Source organism: Ictalurus furcatus, chromosome 14, assembly GCF_023375685.1.
Source record: "Ictalurus furcatus strain D&B chromosome 14, Billie_1.0, whole genome shotgun sequence".
In the NCBI taxonomy this organism is placed as follows: Eukaryota; Metazoa; Chordata; class Actinopteri; order Siluriformes; family Ictaluridae; genus Ictalurus; species Ictalurus furcatus.
Window position 1 is genome coordinate 140,193 of NC_071268.1, and position 9,011 is coordinate 149,203.

The 9,011-nt window shown below is 40.1% G+C and overlaps 6 pseudogenes; all 6 read left to right on the forward strand.

Annotated features, from left to right (window-relative positions):
- The first annotated feature begins 206 nt into the window (after positions 1-206).
- LOC128618846 (uncharacterized) lies at positions 207-325 on the forward strand (annotated as a pseudogene).
- Positions 326-535: 210 nt separating this feature from the next.
- Positions 536-654, forward strand: LOC128618829 (uncharacterized; annotated as a pseudogene).
- Positions 655-1,753: 1,099 nt separating this feature from the next.
- On the forward strand, positions 1,754-1,872 carry LOC128618828 (uncharacterized; annotated as a pseudogene).
- Positions 1,873-2,048: 176 nt separating this feature from the next.
- LOC128618732 (uncharacterized) lies at positions 2,049-2,167 on the forward strand (annotated as a pseudogene).
- A 439-nt stretch (positions 2,168-2,606) lies between these two features.
- On the forward strand, positions 2,607-2,725 carry LOC128618852 (uncharacterized; annotated as a pseudogene).
- Positions 2,726-3,163: 438 nt separating this feature from the next.
- Positions 3,164-3,282, forward strand: LOC128618750 (uncharacterized; annotated as a pseudogene).
- The last annotated feature ends 5,729 nt before the right edge of the window (positions 3,283-9,011 follow it).

The window sequence follows — 9,011 nt, forward strand, 5'->3', positions numbered from 1 at the left end:
GGTGCTGTAAGCTTTTCATTTGGATAAGTGTTTTCATGATCTCTGCACAACATCCTCTTTGAGGATAAAGATTGGATACAGGTTTGAAGGGGACTCAATCAATCAATCAATAGTCCCAGTCAGTCAGTCAGTCAGTCACTCAGTCAGTCAGTCAGTCAGTTCTTTGCTTACACTATTTAAATAGGCCCCATTTGCGGTCAGCTTTCGCTTATGGCCATACCACTCTGACAAAGCCTGATCTTATCTGACCTCGGAAGCAAAGCAGAGTTGGGCCTGCTTAGTACTTGGTTGGGAGACTGATTGGGAATACTAGGTGCTGTAATTGTTTTATTTGGATAAGTGTTTTCATGATCTCTTCACAACATCCTCTTTTGGGATAAAGATTGGATACAGGTTTGAAGGGGACTCAATCAATCAATCAATCAGTCAGTCAGTCACTCAGTCAGTTCTTTGCTTACACTATTTAAATAGGCCCCATTTGGAGTCAGTTCTTTGCTCACACTATTTAAATAGGCCCCATTTGGGGTCAGCATTCGCTTACGGCCATACCAGTCTGACAAAGCCCGATCTCATCTGACCTCGGAAGCAACGCGGAGTTGGGCCTGGTTAGTACTTGGTTGGGAGACTGAATGGGAATAATAGGTGCTGTAAGCTTTTAATTTGGATAAGTATTTTCATGATCTCTGCACAACATCCTCTTTTGGGATAAAGATTGGATGCAGGTTTGAAGGGGACCTAATCAAACAATCAATCAATCATCAGTCAGTCAGTCAGGTCTTTGCTTACACTATTTAAATAGGCCCCATTTGCGTCAGTTTTCGCTTACGGCCTTACCACTCTGACAAAGCTTGATCACATCTGATTTTGAAAGCAAAGCAAGTTTGGACCTTGTTAGTACTAGGTTGGGAGACTGAATTGGAATAATAGGTGCTGTAAGATTTTTATTTGGATAAGTGTTTTCATGATCTCTGCACAACATCCTCTTTTGGGATGAAGATTGGATACAGGTTTGAAGGGGACCCGATCAACCAATCAATCAATCAATCAATCATCAGTCAGTCAGTCAGTTCTTTGCTTACACTATTTAAATAGGCCCCATTTAGGTCAGTCAGTTCTTTGCTTACACTATTTAAATAAGCCCCATTTGGGTTCAACTTTCACTCATGGCCATACCACTCTGGCAAAGCCTGTTCTCACATGATCTCGGAAGCAAAGCAGAGTTGGGCCTGGTTAGTACTTGGTTGGGAGATTGGATGGGAATACTAGGTGCTGCACACTTTTTATTTGGATAAGTGTTTTCATGATCTCTGCACAACATCCTCTTTTGGGATAAAGATTGGATACAGGTTTGAAGGGGACCCAATCAATCAATCAATCAGTCAGTCAGTCAGTCAGTAGGTTCTTTGCTTACACTATTTAAATAGGCCCCATTTGGGGTTGCCTTTTGCTTACGGCCATACCACTCTGACAAAGGCTGATCTCATCTGACCTTGGAGGAAAAGCAGAGTTGGGCCTGCTTGGTACTTGGTAGGGAGACTGAATGGGAATACTAGGTACTGTAAGCTTTTTATTTGGATAAGTGTTTTCATGATCTCTGCACAACATCCTCTTTTGGAATAAAGATTGGGAACAGGTTTGAAAGGGACCCAAGCAATCAATCAATCAATCAATCATTCAATTAATAAATCAGACAGTCAGTCAGTATGTTCTTTGCTGACACTATTTAAATAGGCCCCATTTGGAGTCAGCTTTGGCTTATGGCCATACCACTCTGACAAAGCCTGATCTCATCTGACCTCGGAAGCAAAGCAGAGTTGGGCCTGGTTAGTACTTGGTTGGGAGACTGAATGGGAATACTAGGTGCTGTAAGCTTTTTATTTGGATAAGTGTTTTCATGATCTCTGCACAACATCCTCTTTTGGGATAAAGATTGGATACAGGTTTGAAGGGGACCCAATCAATCAATCAATCAATCAGTCAGTCGATCAGTCAGTCAGTCAGTTCTTTGCTTACACTATTTAAATAGGTCCCATTTGGTGTGAGCTTTTCCTTATGGCCATACCACTCTGACAAAGCCTGATCTCACCTGACCTTGGAAGCAAAACAGAGTTGGGCCTGGTTGGTATTTGGTTGGGAGACTGAATGGGAATACTAGGTGCTGTAAGCTTTTTATTTGGATAAGTGTTTTCATGATATCTGCACAAGATCCTCTTTTGGGATAAAGATTGCATAAAGGTTTGAAGGGGACCCAATCAATCAATCAATCAGTCAGTCAGTGATTCAGTCAGTTCTTTGCTAACGCTATTTAATTATGCCCATTCGGGAATCGCTTTTGCTTACGGCCATACCACTCTGACAAAGTCTGATCTCATCTGACCTCGGAAGCAAAGCAGAGTTGGACTTGGTTGGGAGACTGAATGGGAATACTAGGTGCTGTAAGCTTTATATTTGGATAAGTGTTTTCATGATCTCTGCACAACATCCTCTTTTGGGATAAAGATTGGATAAAGGTTTGAAGGGGACCCAATCAATCAATCAATCAGTCAGTCAGTCAGTCAGGTCTTTGCTTAAACTATTTAAAAAGGCCCCATTTGGTATCACCTTTCGCTTACGGCCATACCACTCTGACAAAGCCTGATCTCATCTGACCGCAGAAACAAAGCAGAGTAGGGCCTGGTTAGTACTTGGTTGGGAGACTGAATGGGAATACTAGGTGCTGTAAGCTTCTTATTTGGATAAGTGTTTTCATGATCTCTGCACAACATCCTCTTTTGGGATAAAGATTGGATACAGGTTTGAAGGGGAATCAATCAATCAATCAATCAATCTTGACTCAGTCAGTCAGTTCTTTGCTTACACTATTTATTTAGGCCCCTTTTGGGATCAGCTTTCGCTTACGGCCATACCACTCTGACAAAGCCTGATCTCTTCTGACCTCGGAAACAAAGCAGAGTTGGACTTGGTTGGGAGAGTGAATGGGAATGCTAGGTGCTGTAAGCTTTTTATTTGGATAAGTGTTTTCACGATCTCTGCTCAACATCCTCTTTTGGGATAAAGATTGGATAGAGGTTTGAAGGGGAATCAATCAATCAATCAATCTTGACTCAGTCAGTCAGTTCTTTGCTTACACTATTCATATAGGCCCCATTTGGGGGCAGCTTTTGCTTACAGCCATACCACTCTGACAAAGCCTGATCTCATCTGACCTTGGAAGCAAAGCAGAGTTGGGCCTGGTTAGTACTTGGTTGGGAGATTGAATGGGAATACTAGGTGCTGTAAGCTTTTTATTTGGATAAGTGTTTTCATGATCTCTGCACAACATCCTCTTTTGGGATAAAGATTGGATACAGGTTTGAAAGGGACCCAAGCAATCAATCAATCAATCATTCAATTAATCAATCAGTCAGTCAGTCTGTATGTTCTTTGGTTACACTATTTAAATAGGCCCCATTTGGAGTCAGCTTTCGCTTATGGCCATACCACTCCGACAAAGCCTGATCTCATCTGACCTCGAAAGCAAAGCAGAGTTGGGTCTGGTTAGTACTTGGTTGGGAGACTGAATGGTAATAATAGGTGCTGTAAGGTTTTTATTTTGATAAGTGTTTTCATGATCTCTGCACAACATCCTCTTTTGGGATAAAGATTGGAAACAGGTTTGAAGGGGACCCGATCCATCAATCAATCACTCAATCAATCAATCAATCAATTAGTCAGTCAGTCAGTCAGATCTTTGCTTACACTATTGAAATTGGCCCCATTTGGGGTTTGCGTTCGCTTATGGCCATACCACTCTGACGGCGCTAGTGAGTAGCACCACAGAAGAAGTGTGTTGCCTACAGTAGGTGAGAGAGGCTCACCAAAATCTTTGTGTTTATTTTTTTTGAGTTTAAATACCTGTTGTTCTTTTTTTCATTAGTGTTTTGTTTTTTTTGTTTGTTAAATCCTCCCAGCAGCACAGGCTGTTTGGGAGGGGTTTAAACTTAGTTTGCGTCTATTTTTGTTTGTTTGTCGTTGTTTGTTTTTTGTTTTTTTTGTGTTTACAATGGATGACTTAAAGGCGACGGATACGGCAATGGCGGAAGGAACACGACGTGGACAAGAATTCGGACCGGAAAAACGACAAAGGGATGGAAACGGAAAAGGGAAGGAGGAAAGGGAAGAAGGCGTAAAGAGAGTATATATGAAGGAGGCAACCGTGACTGTGGATCTGGGGAACGCGGAGGACGCCAGAGCAGAGGACATTATCAAAGCGGTGGTGGAAAAAATCGGAGAGGGAAAGATCCTAGCGGTGAGACCGAAGCAGCGAAAAGAATACGAGGTAACACTTGAAAAAGAGGAGGACACGGAAAGTCTAAGCGATGGACTGATAATCAGAGGCATAAACTGCGAAGTAAGAAGGTTACACAACAGGGACTTTGTCGTTTCCTTCATGCATCTGCCCGCCTATCTGGACGATGAGGCCATTGCTCAAAAGCTGACGGGATGGGGAGTAACACCCATCTCAAAAATAAAAAGGAGGCGGTATCCGGGTACAAACATCGAGGACGGGACCAGATTCGTTAAAACAAGGTTCCCGGCAGTGGTGACGTCACTCCCGTATAGCACCAAGCTAGAAACGGCAGAAGGACCGCAGTACTTCCGGGTAATGCACAGTCATCAGGTGAAGACTTGTCGTCTGTGCTTGAGCCCGGATCATCTGGTAAAGGACTGCCCCAGTTTCAAGTGCTACAAATGCGAGGAGAGGGGGCACTTTGCAAGAGACTGTAACACGGTGAAGTGCCCGGACTGTGGAAAGTATTTAAACAAGTGTGAATGCTGGATGGAGAGCGAGGAGGGAGAAGAGAAGCAATTGAATGGGCAGGAGCATGGAGGAGATGGCGAGAGGGAACAAGAAGAGCAAGCCGGAGTAATACAGGTCAGTGAAGCAGCTGAAAACATAGAGCATGGTGAACAGATGGACGAGTGCGACAGGCAGGATATGCAACAAGAGCAACGGGGAGAAACTTGGACACAAATTGATATAACTGAAACTTTGGAAAACGCGCTGGACAGAGCAGGACAAGAAGAGGAAAGAAGTAACAAGCAAGGTGCTGAAAATGAAAGTGAGGAGGGGGAAGAAATGGAGGACAGAATACTAAAAACCGTGAAGAGAAGGCGATCAATAAAGGTTATGCCAAGCTTGATAACTGCTAGAAAAAAAGGGATTAAAAAAGATGCGTTGAAACATGGTAACAGATATGAGTGTCTAAAGGACTTGGATGGGATGGACTGAAACGATGGGTATGATGTACATCTTTCTTTGTTGCATGGTTTTAAGAATAGTTACATTTAATGCGAGAGGGCTTTTAAATGTAAGCAAATTCGAAAAAGTTAAGGAAATGTGTAAATTGGAAGATATAATTGTACTACAAGAAACTAACTGGAGGGACGGTTTTATAAGAGAAGTGAGAAAAAGATGGAATTGAGAAATATTTCATAGCAATGGTGATGATAAGTTCGGTAGAGGAGTAGCAATATTGATAAAAAATAATAGAGACATAAAATGTAAAATGATGTATAAGGACACGTTTGGGAAATGCATGGTGGTAGAAATAGAAAATGAAGAGAGAAAAGTGGTGGTGGTTAACGTGCATGCACCAACGGGGGAACAGGAGAAAAGGGGGTATTTTAAGTTTTTAAGGGAGTTTTTAAAGAAGTACACTAAGGTTATCATAATGGGGGATTTTAATACGGTATTTAGCAAGTTAGATGTGGCTGAAGGGATGGTTTTTAAAACGGATACGGGGAGAAAAGGGTTAAAGTTATTAATGGATGACAATAATATGATTGACATTTGGAGGGAAAGAAATGAAAAGAAAAAAGAATACTCAAGGAGGCAGATAGTCGGGAATTTTATGTGTGGAACAAGGATTGATTTTATCTTATGCACAAGAAACATAGAGAGTTTTATAGAAGGGATAAGATACGGGGAAACAAGCCTAAGTGATCATAAGCCCCTGTTCATGCACATAGATTGGAGTGTAGTTAAAAGAGGGCCAGGGGTATGGGTTTTAAATACAGAAATCTTAAAGAATGAGGAGTATATTGTAAAGATAAAGGAGATTATTGAAAACGAAAAGGAAAGTGGTATGTTCCAGGAAGATAAAAGAATATGGTGGGAAAACGTAAAATACGAAGTGAAAAAGCTTACGATGAAATATTGCACGCAAATGCAGAAAAGCAAAAAGAATAAGAAAAGAGAAATAAGGGAACGGTGGGAAAAAGAATTAAATGAGAAGGGAAGGGATATACAAAAATTAAAAGCAATAGAAGAGGAATTGCAAGAAATGGAAGAAAATAAATATCAAGGTGCAAGGTTGCGAAGTAAAGCAAAGTATATGGGGGAGGGGGAAAAAGTGCACGAAATTCTTTTTCGATCTAGAAAGAAGGAAAGGGAGAGCCGAAATAATAAAAGGAATTAAAGGGGAGAATGGAAAAGTAGTAGAAAAAAATGAGGAAATTCTGAAAGAAATTAAAGTATACTACGAAAAGCTATTTAGCTCAGAGGGAGTAGAAGAAAAAGGGAAGGAATTTTTATTGAATCAAATAGAAGCAAGGGTAGGAGAGGAAGATAAAAAAGAATGTGACCAGGACATAAGGGAGGAAGAGATAGAAAAAGCCATAACCCAATTAAATAGAAAGAAAAGCCCAGGGATAGATGGGTTGGGGGGTGAGTTTTATATTGTTTTTAAGGATGTTTTAACCAGCACCCTGAAAAAAGTCTATGACGAGATCTTTAAGAAAGGAGAGATGAACCAAAGAATGGGAATGGGGTTGATTAAGTTGGTATATAAAAGAAAAGGAGAAAGAGTAGACTTAAGAAACTACAGACCGATCACAATGCTTAATACAGACCTAAAGATTTTAGCAAAAATTTTAGCCAATAGACTAAAGGAAGTAATGCCGACCATAATCAAAACGAACCAAGTATACGGGATAAAAGGGAGAGATATAGCGGACACAACGCTAAGTATACAAGACATAGTAAGATATATGAAAGTGAAAAACAAAGAAGGATATGTAATTAGTCTAGGTTTTGAGAAAGCTTTCGACAGGGTGAATCATGATTATTTATTTGGAATTTTAAAAAGCTTTGGTTTCGGGAAGAATTTTATTGAATGGATTAAAATTTTATACAGAGGCGCAGTAACGAAAATAAAATGCAACGGTTTTTTAACGCAGTGTTTTAAAATACAAAGGTCTATAAGACAGGGATGCCCATTATCAGCACTTTTATACTCACTTATCTCAGAGCCACTAGGACTAGCAATAAAACAAGAAGGTGCAATAAAAGGAATAGGGGTTGAAGGAGGGAAAGAAAAAGAGAAAATATTTCAATATGCGGATGACACGACGGTAATAGTAAAAGAAAAAGAGAGCGTTGAGAAAGCCATGGAAATCGTACAAACGTTTTGCAGGGGCGCAGGCGGTAAGATAAACGAAGACAAAACAGTGTATATGAGGTTTGGAAGGACTATAGATGTAACAGATTGTTTTGCTTTCAAAGAAACAAATGAAATGAAGATCCTAGGTGTTTTAATCGGGAAGGATGAAAGGAAAGTAGGGGAAACCATGTGGGAGGGCATATTAGGAAACATTGAAAGAAAACTGGCCTTTTGGAAACTGAGGACTCTCAGTTTGAAAGGGAAGGTCTTAATCCTAAATGTGTTAATGGCGTCCAAATTGTGGTATACCCTATACGTGTCATCCATGCCTTTGTGGGCAGAACAAAGGCTGAAGAAATGTTTTTTAGATTTCTTATGGATAAAAAACCACCAAGAATTGCGTTTAACACTTTGATAGGTACGGTGGAAAGGGGGGGTCTAGGTTTAGTAGATGTGGGGCAAAAGAAAAACAGTTTAAGAGTGAAAATAATAAAAAAGTATATGGATGACGAGAATAATGCAGCGTGGAAAAAAACTATGGAGTATTTTATAAATAAATGTGGGAATTTTAACTTGGGAGACAGTATTCTATGCATGAAAACGAAGAATTGGATGACGGAAGGGCTACCGGAGTTTTACAAAGAATCGATGGGTGCCTGGGGGAAGTTTTTAACCATTGTGCACTTTAAGCCCCGAGGCAGGGAGAGCATCTTAAACCAGCCCCTGTTTCTAAACAACAGTGTTTTAATGCAAGGAAAGGAGATTTTTTTTAGAAAATGGTGGGAGGTGGGAATTACGAGGGTTAGGGACGTTTTTATACGAGTTTAAAGAAGGTTTCCTACCGGTACAGTGTATAATCGATGCAATGGAGGAGGCAAAGGAAGACTTTAGTAGACAAGAGATAATCAATAAGTATGGTGCAATCAAGAAGGCAATACCTAAGGAGTGGATAGAGAGAATTGAGAACATGGAGGAGGGAGAAACGGGAAGAGAGGTTTACGTGAAGATGGGAGAACAACTGTTTGATTTTAAACAATGTACAGTGAAAATGTTTTATGGATTTTTTAGAGATGGAGCTTTTAAAACACCAATCGCAAATGAGTACTGGCAAAAGAAGTTCAATGACCTTGAGGAAAACGACATATGGAATAACATGAAGGGCCGATCGTAGAGACAAAATTGGAAAACCTTGAGTATTTTATCAGACACAGAGTAATATTCACAGACGCTTTTCTGAACAAATTAGGAATGGAACAGACAGCAATATGTAAAGTATGTAATGAGGATGAGGAAGGTTTTTACATTTGTTTTTACACTGCAAAGAGTTGAAAGATTTTAATGTGAACTGTAGGAAAATAATTGGGCAACTGAAGGGGGAAAAAATGAGAAAGACACGAAATGGAATAAAGTCGTCATGCTAGGAGTGGATAAAAAGTGTAAAAACAATAAACTGATCAATCTGCTTGTGATGTTGCTAAAAAGTGCAATATGGGAAAGAAGGGTTGTGGCAAAAAGAGAAAAAATTGTAATGGATGTAGAGCGTGTTTTTAAAAGAAAAGTGGAAAAATATATAGAATGTTTGTTTTT